Source organism: Lutjanus erythropterus, chromosome 17_unloc_1 (genome assembly GCF_056507025.1).
Source record: "Lutjanus erythropterus isolate fLutEry1 chromosome 17_unloc_1, fLutEry1.hap2, whole genome shotgun sequence".
NCBI lineage: Eukaryota > Metazoa > Chordata > Actinopteri > Lutjaniformes > Lutjanidae > Lutjanus > Lutjanus erythropterus.
Genome location: NC_139343.1, coordinates 120,217 through 133,654, shown reverse-complemented (window position 1 = coordinate 133,654; position 13,438 = coordinate 120,217). Strand labels below are relative to the sequence as shown.

Here is a 13,438-nt window from a genome sequence, read left to right as displayed (position 1 = left end):
TTTGACGAGCTAGTTTTGTGACCTTCTTCAGCCAAATGTTTCAAATGTGTCTTTTTCACACTGAACTTGAGTTAAAGCACGAATCATTTAATCATCAATATATTGTAATCGTGCACTTCCTGGTGACAGATTTAATTAGCTCAAACTTTCTCTTGAATTTTTAGCTGATTTTTGTTTTGTTTTAACTGAGAAAATTGGTGTGCACACAGGAGAATTTTCACAGGGAATGATTACAACTGCCCTTAATCAAGTGTTAAAGACTGGTGTAATACCGTCGATGGCCTCTCTCTATTTTTTATTTTCATTTTTATTTTTTTTGTTGAGTGGATATTATGGTTGACAGGGCCTTTAATTAGATTTTGGTGTGATCACAATTGGTTGCATGCCTCTGATTAGACCAATATAATTTTTAGGGATCTTCTGAAAGGCTGGGGTGTTTGTGATGTCACATGCTTTATGTAAATAGGCAAATGTGTGTTGTGTGTCTGGTACCAGTTGAACACATCTGAGTATGTAGACAACAAAGGTAATTTTTGTTGATAAACCTTCAAAACAGGGTTATATTGAACATTATGGTCAGATATTGAGTCCCATGATTCCGCCGCGAGTCAATCATCTTTTGAGTTGCATCAGTCTAGTGTTTGGCTCAGGGTAGTGTTTGGCTCAATGTCCCTTTTTGCCACAATGGAAACAAACATCTGGATCAGCTGTAAGTAGACCTCCACAGAATGTCCTTGGAACATAGTCAATGCTGCCATATTTAGATCTTTCTCTCTGTTTTTTTCTCTCCCGCTTTGAGGAGTTTTCAGCATGCACAGCATGTCCTTTTGTCCCATGTTATGCACGTTGTTTCACCATTTGTGTCACAGTCAGTTCAGTGGCAAACTTTACACCTCCATCTGATGGTGATGGGAGGTGAGCCAGCCCCTGCTGTCTCCATCACAGGGAAATTCAGGACTTTGAGTACATTTCCCCCATGTTGGATCTCACTGGTGATAGGGAGATAAATGTATTTGAAGATTTTCTGAACTTCAGACCAGTATTTTTCTGTTCCTCCTTTTTGCTTTTCCTTCCATAAACTATATGCTCTCCAATCTGCTGTGAACTTACTCTTGCCCTTCTTATGTTTGGTATCTTTTTTTTTTCTTTCTCATGCAATTCCTCAGTTTGTTCAACTGTCTTATACTGAAACTTTCTGTGCTCAGAAAATTACATTCAGTCTCCTGATTTTCCCCCCTCTTCTACTTTTCTAAAAGTAAATTAAATAAGTTTTCAGATTCTCACCAATGAGAATTGTTGAATCGCGGCGCTGAGTGAGTCTGGTCTTGGTCTCAGGCCCTCCTTCTCACTCATCTTTGTGGGGAGGTTGAGGCTGAAGGGAATATCTCCTCAGGGTGTGCACTACCACCATCGACCCCGAGTCCAAAAACCCTCAGACAAGCAATCCCACTTCTGACACCAAATTGTGGTGGAAAATCTGAAAATGAAGACAGACACCATGACCAAGATTGTCTGGTGTTTGATGCGGTGTTTCAATAGAGCTTTGCAAAGGATCAGTACACAGTCACACGGAAAGTGTGAAAGGAACTGATAATGAGTCAATAATGTAAATCTGTCTTATAGGGTGAGGAGATGAAGGAGTTTGGGTCAGGATGGACCTGAAGTGCTTAGTGGGAGAGTCAGGATGTGATTGTGTTATCAGAAGTTGTTGTTCCAAAGGGACAACAGCTGTGTGTTCAAGGACAAGTAACCAGTTAGTGCCTGGGGGTTATAATATAATACATTATATTAATTATAATGTATTAAGATAAAACAGTTTTAGCTGATAATTACGTAAAAGGATAGTCCACCCAAAGATAAGAATTTATGCATTATCTACTCAAACTCATGTCAACTGAGAGATGTACCGATTTCAATGTTCTTGGCCTATGTGCAAGCATATGATGAATTAAGGTGTTTCTGAGCATCAGACGCCCAGAAAGCACAGTTTCGTAGCACAAGTGGCTGCAATCCTCATCTTCTCGATGGAAAACATGGTTGTATGCCCTGTTTTGTCAGATTTTTCACTTCTGAGCCTTAAGTGCCCACACTGTGATGTGAGCTGCCTATGCGACTGCATGTGGTGAAATAAGGTTATTCTGAGCATCAGATGCCCAGAAAGCACAATTTAGGGAAGTTCATCATTTAGACATAAAAATTATTTAATTATTTATCTTTAACCAGGGCTTGCGCCCCCTAAAAAAGCCTAAATTGTAAAGGAATAATCCGCAAAATGTGAATCTTGTGAAAAAACAACAGCCACAATACAAGTCTTTACTCGTTTCATTTGGATCTTAAATGAAAACTGAAAGTCTTTAAACCCTTTGATTTAAGCAGTCTGGTGAAACTTTGGCAAGCTTATTAATGAGTTGGATCTCATGTCTCACCCTTTGGTTTTTTGGACCAAAGAGTTGTTCCAAGCCAATATACTTGAAATTGTGGATACCATGAATGGTAAAATGAGCATGTGACTTTTCTTAACATGATTAACATGCTCCAGTATTCTCGTTTTCAGAGTTCAGCCTGTTTCCCCAATGTACAGTAATTTACAGTGTTGACATTGGACAGCATTGTGGTGGAAAATCTGAAAATGAAGACAGGCACAATGACCAAGATTTTCTTTAATAGAGCTTTGCAAAGGATCAGTACACAGTCACAAAGAAAGTGTAAAAGGAAGTGATAATGTCAAGAATGTAAATCTGTCTTAGAGATGAAGGAGGTTGGGACCTGAAGTGCTTATTGTCAGGATGTGATTGTGTTATCAGAAGTTGTTGTTCCAAAGGGAGAACAGCTGTGTGTTCAAGGACAAGTAACCAGTTAGTGCCTGACAATACATGAGAAGTAACTATGAGGAACAACAGTGACCAGTTCAGCATATAATTTTCCCACTATAGCATACACCACATTTGTGACCTGCGGTGAGATTAAATCTCTAATTGGATGGCCCTTTCCTGAGGCTCCATTAAAAATAAAAGGTAAATGGTTGAGCAGCCACGGATCGTCACCTGACCTCTTCCTATCCAGTGCTGTATGCACCAATTAATTATTCAGCACAACTATATCTCAGGTGAGGTGATAATATCTAGAAGATATCAAATTGAGAAGAGGTCAGGACAACGATCCAAAATCGCACACACAATAAAACCCTTTATTGGGGGGGGGGGTTATGGAAGAAAAAAACTTTATCCTCTTAAAAAAAACAAATAAATCCCTAAAATATAAATGCAAAGAAAATAAATTATTACTAAAAAAAAATTAGAATAAATGTGTAAAAAAAAATTAACTAATGGAGACTAATTCCTAATTAAAAAAACCTTCAGTATTAAATAAAATTTATAAAAGAAGGGAAAAAAGAAGGAAAAGGGGATAGAAAAGCATGTCCTACTGTGTCAGGGTAGCTGTTTGATGAGAAAGAGCAAAAGTCAAATAACTGATTACTGATAGCTTGGCTCCATCTCCTGGACAAAAAGAGTCACTGCAAGGCCTATCAAGTGAACCGCCAAACAATTCAGCAGCACATGGAGAGTCAGTTTACAGCCTCTACAAGGCCTCTAAAGCAATAGTAAAATAAAACATCATAATTATTTTCTAAAAGAGATTCACAAAAGATGAAATTAGTCCAGAGAATTTGAATTTTGGAGCCATATGGCTCACAGAATAAAGAAAAAATGTCTTTATAACTTCGGCTATTGTGCTGTTTCACCTCCTTTGTGGCAGTCCTTTCACCTTGCTGGGGGATGCAGCTTGCACCGGCTCAGGTCTTCACTTACACCAGACCATTCTGAAATACAGAGAAAAGGCCTGGTGTCAATGTAATAAACCCAAATAATATTGAAAGGAAGGCATTCAGACCAAAAATTGAAGCAAAACTGTCCTCAAAATCACTATTAACAATAATAAAAATAATAACAGTATTGACGGTGAAATACACCTCAAGTAATGAAAGCAAAAAAAAAACCTTAACTACCAACATGTACTACACGGGCTCTCAGGAAAGGTCAGAAGGTCACACTGCTTCAAAAACTGCTCATTCTTACAAAAGAGGATCGAACCCTGAAGGAATTTAGGGTTGAGTTAAATAGGATACTAGAGATACTAGAAAAGCAATTTCTAAAGAAATTACGACTGTGAATGCAACAAGCTGAAGCCAAGCTGCAATGCTGCATTGGCTTGCTGCAACAATATGCCTGACGCCACACTGAATAGCTGCGTGAATGATATAAGAAGGTTTGAATTATGTATAATACTTGAATATTAGTTAAAAAGCTAAAGCCACACTGAATAGCTGCCATGATAATGTAATAATACGTGAATTATGTAGAATATTTGAATATTAGTTAGAAAGGCTGACACCACACTGAATAGCTACCTTTAAAATATAATAAAGTTTGAATTCTATGGAATTTCTGAATGTTTGTAGAATGACTGACACCACACTGAATAGCTGCCTTTTTAAGGTAATTAGGTAGAACATTTGGATTTTTGTTAAAAAGCTGATGTTAAAAAGCTGATGCCACACTGATAGCGGCCTCGAAAATATAATTTTTGAATTATGTAGAGTATTTGAATATTACTTAAAAACCTGACGCAACACTGAATACCTGCCATGTAAATATAATATTTGAATTATGTAGAATATTTGAATGTTTGTTAGAAAGCTGACCCCACGCTGAATAGCTGCCTTTATAATATCACAATGTTAGAATTCTGCTTCTGCTACAAACTGCTTATTTGGTCCAGCCATTCTGAAACAACAGAAACACACACACTAATGTTTTTTATAAAGCAGTATAACATTCATTTAGAGCAATAATGAACACTCAATAGCTACCTTCATGATATAACAATGTTTGAATTATGTGCAACATTTGACTGTTTGTTGCTTAAGAATTTAAAAAACAATGACTGTTATGAATGAGAAAAGTCATAGCCAGCATGTCCTAATTGATCTAGATTTTTAAATGCTTAAACAGAGTCTCTACTCCGAATTTCTTATCGACTCATTTCTAAATTTACAGGTTCCCCCACACATAAAAATACTCAGTTTCACTGCTCTAACAGAACTACTACTACCATTCAAACTACTATTACCAGAAGTATTGTCAGTGGTTCCTTTGATGATAAACAAGACGTACCTCGGCTGGCCGTTCAGGACTCTCAGACTCTCTCAACGCAGCGTTGGCTGTAGACAAGAAAAATCTCATTATAAATGTTATAATGGGGCAAACAGAAAAAAACATGAAGCACATCATCACAAATAGATTTGGAAAACAAGTACACATTTAACAGTGAACAAGTATTAACTCTATTCAAAACCAAGCCTATATAGCAGGGGTATTCAACTAAAATTCAAAGAGGTCCAGTTAGAGAAAATTTCCTAAAGCAAAGGTCCGGAACATCATAATGTCTAACTTGTGTTATGAGAGTGATATATACTGAAGTAGTGTAGTAGTTGTATCAGCGTCTACATCAGGGGCCTCATTTTAGTTCAGGGGCCACATACAGACCAATTTGATCTCAAGTGGGCCAGACCAGTAAAATTAAAGCATAATCTATTATATCTATCTATCTATTCTGGCGATTAATTGAGTAATCAGATAAAAAATATTGCGTGGTCTGCATTTTTTTCTATTACATTACTTTTGCTTTATTTAAGAACAATACAAAAGAGAAGATAAGACAGGTCTACAAGCAACTATAAATTACTAAAATAAAAATACTCAGTAAAGTAACTTTACTTTTACTGTAGATTTGCTTTTACTGTTTTTACTTTACTTTCTACTTTTGTTTCCAAGTACAAAGGTAAAAGTTAAGGTAGTAATGTCTGCAGAAACCACAAACAGAAGATGGAACTAACTCTTTTAACTGAAACAGTCACCAGGATGTTTTGTTCACTTGTTAAAATCACAACATTTTTCTTCTGGAGCAGGATGCTCCCAGACCCCCAGGGGACGGGGGACTGGTTTACCAACATGCCACCTTTTCCTTTTCTCTTATGACTTTTGCAGGTCTGTATTTAGTCATCAAAAAATACCAATAAGAATACCATTAAAGTTAAACAACAGCAATAAAAATGTTGATTTTTCAAAAAAGGAAACAATAACATGCAAAATTTTGAAATTGTAATTAAGTAAAAACACTAATACCACAATGTAAAAATACCTAAGTAAAGAATCTGAGTATTTTTTTCCATCACAGCAGGTCAGTGATCAGTGTTTCAGTGAATAGTGTTTTATTTATGGCAGCCCGCCACATTAAAAACATCGACACCACGATATGATTTTCTATTTTTGGAGCTGCGCACCTTTTTCGGGCATGGCTAGAAGCTCTAACTCTTTATTTGCACAACTCTCGCGAGATTTGTGTTCGTTATTTCTACTAAGATAATCAAACTCGCGCAATCTTTCGCGGGTCTAGGGTTCCCTTCTAGACACGACCCTCTCTGTCTGTCTGACAAACTAATGACAGCAGACTGTCTGTAAACAGCACGATGTTACACTCTGCAGTGTTTCACACAAAGACCTTATTTGTGTGGACACCCAGGTTTGGTTTGTCGCCAATTTTGTCATTTTTATTTTTTAATCAGTCCGAGATGACGACGGTATCAGTGATTGATTAGTGATCAATGTGCCCTCCTCCCCTCCCTCACCTGTTTACTCCGCTGTGAGAAGATCTGAAAGTTTCTCACAGAGAAACACAGACTCTCCTGTTTTACATATAGGCCTCCTTATACAGTTGTTTAAAAAAAAAGATCTGAAAATTTGAACCTTTTCCCTGTTTACACACTCACAACACACTGTAAGTAAAAGTGTGAGTGCAGACGTAGAAGTTTTGAAGCCTGCTCACTGAATATAAAAATCTATTCAAAGTAGAAAGTGAGGATTAATTTAAGTGCATCTGGTTGGTGTCGATGTCATTAACCATCACGTTAGTTTTGACTGTTGTAATAAACTCCGTCATTAACAACAGTCTCCTCCACACGCAGCTTCTCTGCAATTGGTCTGTGCGTTTCCTGATCACCTAAACCAGCGCTGGAAAGACTAGAATAGTTGCGCCAGTTAAAATAGAAGCGTCCTGTCAAAATTTCAAATCTATTAAGAATTTATTAGTTATAGGTCCGGGTCCGTATAGGACGGCGTGCGGGTCCGGACTCGGACCGCGGTCCGCCTGTTAAGGGAGCCCTGCTATATAGGATACTTACAGATGGTCTGGGTCCATCTGAAGAGTAGCAATGAATGTTGAGTAAAAAGCACATAGCTGCACTGCTTTTTCCTGTCCCTGAGAGGAGAGGAGAGGAGAGGAGAGGAGAGGAGAGGAGAGGAGAGGAGAGGAGAGGAGAGGAAACTTTAGCGCCATGTCTGGAAATCAGCAGTTTTCAGAGTCATGGTGTAACACTATAGTGTTTATGACAGAAAAACACAGTCACATACGAGGTACAGGTCAGGCAGTTGTCAGGTGTATTCGTCGTAGCCTCTCAGTGTGGCTTAGCTGTGCAAAGCATGGTCAAATGTTGCTGGAGCCCTCCTTGATTTCTGTTTGTTGTTCATGAAGGACACAAGCACACAAACATAAAAAAAGGATATGACAGTTGGCATATACCATAACAGTCTGTGGTTTTGCACATGTACATCACAGAAATCTCTGTTTAACACTTGAGTACCAGAGCAAAACAGAAGGAGCAGTGACTTAACCTTTAAATGTTTTCACATTATAACTATTGCTCATACTAATGGTATGCATAATCTATGAACTGTAAAGTTGACTTACAGCATGTTTGACTCCAGCTCAAGATGACTGCTGATGTTGCTTGTTGCTTCATTGACATGTGCCCAACTTGTCAGAGCCTTGTGAGAGGAAGAGAAAAATGTTACACCATTGATGCATATAAAAAAGCACAATACAGACAGTGTACATTACATGCTTATATACCACTAATACACAATAAAAAAGAGACACATATCATGCATGGGAGGAGGCTGTTCTTATTTACCTGGCACAGGTTAAGATTTATAGAGCAGATAATAGTGGTGTGTTCCTGTGAGTTTTGTCTCTCCATCTCTGGAACATGTTTGTTTCCTGTTAAGAACAAGTGCACAAACACAGATCGACACTCATTTACATGTATACCTCTGCAAATGAAAATAATAAAAAAAAATTCAAGATGTTGTAAGTTATGTATGTTAATTATTATGTATGCTATTATTATTCATAGATCAGTGGAAGAGAGAGATGGCATTAACCAATAATGTATATGGTATTATACTGGACAAAAAGAGTCACTGCACGGCCTATCAAGTGAACCGTCAAACAATTCAGCAGCACATGGAGAGTCAGTTTACAGCCTCCGCAAAACCTCTAAAGCAATAGTAAAATAAAATATCATAATTATTTTCTAAAAGAGAGTCACAAAAGATGAAATTAGTCCAGAGAAGTTGAATTTTGGAGCAAAAAGTTAAGTGCATGAAAATCGGAGGTGCTTGAATTCATGGCTCTTTGCGCTAGCCAACTAATTAATTAAAGCGCTCATCATATTATTATCATTATTATTATTATTATTATTATCATTATTATTATTATTATCATTATTATTATTATTATTAATGAAAACACTCAAATTTGTTTTTTCATGAACAAATAATCATGTCTGTTCCTTTTTGTTCCTTTTTTCCTATTATGCCATTTTTTTGGACAGAATGTGAGCACAATTCCTCAAATTCTGTCTAAAAAAATGGTATTAGGACACCCTCTGGCGGACACAATTGGGAACAACATGTAATATCCTCTTTTTGCCTCAGCTCCGCTGTGCTAATTTTAGCAACAGGCTAATTGTCTTGCACAAGCTGCTTTTTCGCAGTCAAAGAAGACACTTGATGGCCCGTGACAAAATAAGCTTTTATTAAAAAGCTAATGTGCGCGACGTCTCGGCCTTGAAAGACCTTCTTCAGGCACAAAATGTGTATATTTCTCACCAGCTGTAGCGCCGGCCGAGTCCGGAAGGCAGGCCTCGATTGGCCAGGTGAAATCAAGATGCCAACGTCACATCCGGCTCTAAGGTCTGATGCTCCCTTCAAAATAAGAGTCCTTGGGCTAAATGACAAATGTGATTTTTACACCTTTTCTACCATGAATTAATTTTAATTTCATGAATTGTGTGTCCCTTATTTATCTTTTATTCAATATATGAACTGTGTATGTTTTAACCTCTTACTGTCCATATATATGAATTGTTTATTTTACATTTCATGCTGTATATTCATGAATTGGTTGATTTGTGTACATACATGAATTTATATTAAACCGTTCTGGATACAACTACATTATTTTGCCCTGTATTTACTTATTTGCATTGTTCTTTTTAGCATTTGTCAATTATTTAAAGAATCCCACAACAGACTTAATCAATTTAAAATCCATAATAATCCAAATGGTTGTGGTTAGGATTCAAATCCCTCGGTGAGAATATTATCAACCTCTGTCTACCCCAATTGGGGCTAGGCAAGGAAATTACTATGGTTAGGATCAGGAGCTTGCTCCGCTGGGTAGGGCATATAAGTGCTAATACTGCCAGACACACCTCTCAGACTTGGCCGGGGACACACGGGACCATCACAATAACATCACAAAGGTAATCAGTATAACAAACATACAAAGAACTGAGGTCAATAATTGACATTACAATACCATGTTAATTATTAGTGCCATATTGAGGTGTTATTGTCCTTCCATCACATTCTAATGGTGTTATAATGGCACAATAATATAGAACATCAACATAAGATTTCAAATGTCACTGATGACATTATGTCAACAGACATTCAAATTAAGGAACTCTTCCCATCAATGTGGTATATAAATCATCCTCATAAAGATAAAGTGTTGTTTGTTGTCCTTGGAAACATTCTCCGTGCCATTTGGTCTGGAGTAAAATAATACAATCATGTTATTATAATCTTCATCATCATTATTATTATTATTATTATTATTATTATTATTATTATTATTATTATTATTATTATTATTATTAATGAAAACACTCTCAAATTTGTTTTTTCATGAACAAATAACCATGTCTGTTCCTTTTTGTACCAGCAATTGTGTTACACAAGTCTTCTTCTTCTTCTTCTTCTTCTTCTTCTTCTTCTTCTTCTTCTTCTTCTTCTTCTTCTTCGTCTTCTTCTTCTTCTTCTTCTTCTTTCTACTCCATAGATCTGGAATGAAATTGTTATTGTTATTAAGTAAAACATTTGCCACCTGAGGCCTAGAATGCTGTACTTATCTTCAAATTCTGTCCGCAATTTGGTATTCCTCAATAAGGATCATTTTGTCATTAATCAAACCACTTTATACATTTTGTTTTCCATAACTGGATGGAAATAACTGTGCATTTGTATGCCACAAATTGTGTTAAACCAGTTTTCCCTACCTAATTGGTCTGGAATCAAATTATTATTATCATTAAATAAAAACACTGGCCACCTGAGGCCTATTATGCCATTTTCTAGACAGAATGTGAGCACAAATCCACAAATTCTGTCTAAAAAAATGGTATTAGGACTCCCTCTGGAGGACACAATTGGGAACAACATGTAATATTTTCTTTTTGCCAATATGGCACTAATGTTAATTATTAGTGCCATATTGAGGTGTTATTGTCCTTCCATCACATTCTAATGGTGTTATAATGGCACAATAATATAGAACATCAACATAAGATTTCAAATGTCACTGATGACATTATGTCAACAGACATTCAAATCAAGGAACTCTTCCCATCAATGTGGTATATAAATCATCCTCATAAACATAAAGTGTTGTTTGTTGTCCTTGGAAACATTCTCCGTGCCATTTGGTCTGGAGTCAAATAATACAATCATATTATTATCATCTTCATCATCATTATTATCATCATTATTGTCATTATTATTATTATTATTATTATTATTATTATTATTATTATTATTAATGAAAACACTCTCAAATTTGATTTTTCATGAACAAATAACCATGTCTGTTCCTTTTTGTACCAGCAATTGTGTTACACAAGTCTTCTTCTTCTTCTTCTTCTTCTTCTTCTTCTTCTTTCTACTCCATAGATCTGGAATGAAATTGTTATTGTTATTAAGTAAAACATTTGCCACCTGAGGCCTAGAATGCTGTACTTATCTTCAAATTCTGTCCGCAATTTGGTATTCCTCAATAAGGATCATTTTGTCATTAATCAAACCACTTTATACATTTTGTTTTCCATAACTGGATGGCAATAACTGTGCATTTTTATGCCACAAATTGTGTTAAACCAGTTTTCCCTACCTAATTGGTCTGGAATCAAATTATTATTATCATTAAATAAAAACACTGGCCACCTGAGGCCTATTATGCCATTTTTTAGACAGAATGTGAGCACAAATCCACAAATTCTGTCTAAAAAAATGGTATTAGGACTCCCTCTGGAGGACACAATTGGGAACAACATGTAATATTTTCTTTTTGCCAATATGGCACTAATGTTAATTATTAGTGCCATATTGAGGTGTTATTGTCCTTCCATCACATTCTAATGGTGTTATAATGGCACAATAATATAGAACATCAACATAAGATTTCAAATGTCACTGATGACATTATGTCAACAGACATTCAAATTAAGGAACTCTTCCCATCAATGTGGTATATAAATCATCCTCATAAACATAAAGCGTTGTTTGTTGTCCTTGGAAACATTCTCCGTGCCATTTGGTCTGGAGTCAAATAATACAATCATATTATTATCATCTTCATCATCATTATTGTCATCATTATTGTCATTATTATTATTATTATTATTATTATTATTATTATTATTATTAATGAAAACACTCTCAAATTTGATTTTTCATGAACAAATAACCATGTCTGTTCCTTTTTGTACCAGCAATTGTGTTACACAAGTCTTCTTCTTCTTCTTCTTCTTCTTCTTCTTCTTCTTCTTCTTTCTACTCCATAGATCTGGAATGAAATTGTTATTGTTATTAAGTAAAACATTTGCCACCTGAGGCCTAGAATGCTGTACTTATCTTCAAATTCTGTCCGCAATTTGGTATTCCTCAATAAGGATCATTTTGTCATTAATCAAACCACTTTATACATTTTGTTTTCCATAACTGGATGGCAATAACTGTGCATTTTTATGCCACAAATTGTGTTAAACCAGTTTTCCCTACCTAATTGGTCTGGAATCAAATTATTATTATCATTAAATAAAAACACTGGCCACCTGAGGCCTATTATGCCATTTTTTAGACAGAATGTGAGCACAAATCCACAAATTCTGTCTAAAAAAATGGTATTAGGACTCCCTCTGGAGGACACAATTGGGAACAACATGTAATATTTTCTTTTTGCCAATATGGCACTAATGTTAATTATTAGTGCCATATTGAGGTGTTATTGTCCTTCCATCACATTCTAATGGTGTTATAATGGCACAATTATATAGAACATCAACATAAGATTTCAAATGTCACTGATGACATTATGTCAACAGACATTCAAATTAAGGAACTCTTCCCATCAATGTGGTATATAAATCATCCTCATAAACATATAGTGTTGTTTGTTGTCCTTGGAAACATTCTCCGTGCCATTTGGTCTGGAGTCAAATAATACAATCATATTATTATCATCTTCATCATCATTATTGTCATTATTATTATGTTATGCCAGCGTCCCCCTGACATCTGGCTCAATGTGTCAATATCAGTTTGCATGCTCCTCTGGTAATGATCCCGGAGGATGTGAATAGTGTTCTGTTGCCACTGTTTGGCGTTATCCTCCAAAAAAGCTAAGGTTTCTGCACTTGGAGCTGCTGGTTTAACAGTAGAAATCAGATTAGCAGTCATTTTAGCTAAAGAAGCTGGCGGTTCTGGTGCCATAACATTGTCCAAATGATGAGCAGCTTGTAAAATCCTATAGACGATGCGGGTGCCGATGAGGTCCACTGGAGCCCCCCTCATACCTGTTTCCGCCCTCGCTGTCAGTTCTGGGTCGAGCCGCGGCCCCTCCGTTGAAGAGGCGCTTTCCTCCTCTGTCCCGGGTGAAGCTGCTGCGCCCGGCCTGGGCACGGCGATCGGGCCTTCATGCCGCGGCCGGAGCATAATCCTGCTGATAATGGTGTGCACGAGAGGTGCGGTGGATGGAGGGAGCCCGTCTTACCGGCGAAGGGATGAATTATGTGCTCCTCCTCCCGTTTCGTCTGCGTTTTACCTCCGTCCATTCATTCACTCGGCGGTCCGCCATGTTGTTTCTATTCCGCTAGCTCTGTTAGCTTATTAACCGGAGCCCCGCTAGCTATGGTGTATTAGCTTAGCCGTCAACTAATTATGCTGTAAAAGCCGTTTACTCACAGTCAAAAACGACACTT

At 36.8% G+C, this 13,438-nt stretch overlaps 1 long non-coding RNA gene across 1 annotated transcript; it reads right to left on the bottom strand.

The window, feature by feature from the left end:
* Positions 1-871: 871 nt before the first annotated feature.
* LOC146304422 (uncharacterized) lies at positions 872-7,879 on the bottom strand. Its single transcript, XR_014769365.1, has 5 exons — positions 7,807-7,879; positions 7,470-7,571; positions 5,175-5,221; positions 3,743-3,820; positions 872-1,477 (listed from the first exon to the last, which is right to left on the bottom strand). It is a non-coding gene; the product is annotated as an uncharacterized LOC146304422 (long non-coding RNA).
* Between the last annotated feature and the right edge of the window lie 5,559 nt (positions 7,880-13,438).